The sequence below is a fragment of the Artemia franciscana genome, unplaced genomic scaffold (assembly GCF_032884065.1).
Source record: "Artemia franciscana unplaced genomic scaffold, ASM3288406v1 Scaffold_1483, whole genome shotgun sequence".
NCBI lineage: Eukaryota > Metazoa > Arthropoda > Branchiopoda > Anostraca > Artemiidae > Artemia > Artemia franciscana.
In genome coordinates, this window is record NW_027062843.1 from 81925 (window position 1) to 83984 (window position 2060).

Sequence of the window (2060 nt, forward strand, 5' to 3'; positions counted from 1 at the left end):
TGCCGTGATGCCCCTTGTGGACGAGAAATACTTATATGATAGATAAACACAGGATTGTAGACCCCTGTATCGCGGTAAACCGGTTGATTTCTAATTTCCAGGCAAATTGGAACCACCTCTGGCTTAAATATTTCTACAGTTCTTGATTGTGTATTTTTCCATGTTGTATTTTAAACTGTTGTAAGAGAAGGCTCATCTATTAAAACAATTTTAAATTGAGCAATGACTTCTGTTTGGGTGCCATATAAGAAGCCGGAGGAGGAATTTGCAATATCTGAAATAAGCCGTACGTAGAATGGGGCGATCTTTCTTACGAAATAGATGAGCCATGTCAGATAAAAAAAAAAAAGCACAGTGGCAAAATAAGCGTTATAAATCATGCACAAACCGTTGTGGTTGTAGCGGCTTTTGTTTGGGGATATTTTTCCGTAAGCAACGCGTAGGTTTTTCACGGCCTGATTCACTAAGGATAAATAGGTAGCGGAAATTGTTGGGCCGAAACAAAGACCAAGCTAACTAACTAAAGAAGAACATGGTAGATCTGCAGTCCCAGCAACGAGTGGAGTGACCGCATAAGGGCTATTAAAACAAACAAACTCAAATTTAGACACATTAACTGACCGTCTAATCTTAGATAGTTCATTGGTTAATAAAGTAAAATTGGAAAGCAATCCACGGCGAGTCCGGGAAACAATTAGAACGTCGTCTGCATATGCAACAGAAGAAAAACTAATATTACCGTAAAAAACAGAGCTTTCAAGGGGACGCAGGTACAATGCAATCACAAATATACTAGGAAACAACGCGGCACCTGACCAAACTCCCTTATTAATTTTTATCGGGTCAGATATTTGGCCACCCCAGGTAGCTTGAATTTCAGACTTTAAATACCAAGAAGACAATAAACATAGTACAGAAGGATTAACACCTGAATGTGCAAGGGAAAATACAGCTTGAGAATGCACAATATTATAGAAAGCCCCAGAAATGTCAACAGTAAGACAGTATAAAGAAATTTTAGTTTTTACGGCATCTTTCATGAGCCGGCTTAAAACATGATGTGCATGGGAGCAACCGAAACTTTTACAAAAATCAAACTGAAAAGGCGTAAAATCACAATTTGGCTCAATTTCTGGTAGCAAAAAATGTTCAAGCAAGTTACTTAAAAAACACAATACTGTAATGGGATGATAATTTGCACATGACATATGGGTCCTTGCCTCGCATTTCAATAGACGTTACAAGGCCACAAAGGAAACTATCAGGAACAAGCGACTGTGCTAGGCGAGACTGGATAAATATTTTTAGATGGTTAAGTTGAGCAGGACAATCATAAGCAAAAAATCGGTAAGAAAGGCCGTTACCATCAAGGCTATTTGAACACTAAATTTTTCTTAAGCCAGGTGAATATCAGGTGTTTCTACAGGCTGGACGTAAGCCTGCAAGAGACTGTATGGTAATAGCGGTTTAAGTATCTTATAGTAAATTGACTGAAAAAAACTATTAAATACACTGAACACACGCTAATAGTGATCAACAAAATTAACTAGCTGAAGACAAGATTGGGCAGGTGGGGAACATTTCTCACTATTAATAACCTTATTCCAGGAGGCCTTATCGGTAGGCCCTGGCCACGCAATCAAGCTTGCTCTCTTCAAACTGGCCTTGTTTTACAGAGAACACAGCCCCGGACGATGGTCAGTCTAATGATATCCACATATGCAGCCAAAATTCAGCCTTTTGCTAAGCACGTTTTATTTCAGGATCAACGTTCCAATTAGGCTTCCTAGTACCAATCCCAACTTTATCCACAGGCACTGCAGCGTTTGAAGCTGATTTAAGGCAATGGACAATTTCATAATAATAGCAATTTAGGTCAACTCCACTTGAAGGCGAGGAAACCGGAGTTTGCAGAAGGTGATATGACACTTTTGTGGTCGACAGTTAAGCAGTTAGCGTAGCAAGGTATAGGGGGACATTAGCACGATCCCAGTTCAACTTCGCATGCGACTTCGGCTGAGTCGAAAGTGTTTGGCCAGATAGCTCAAAGGACAAATCAC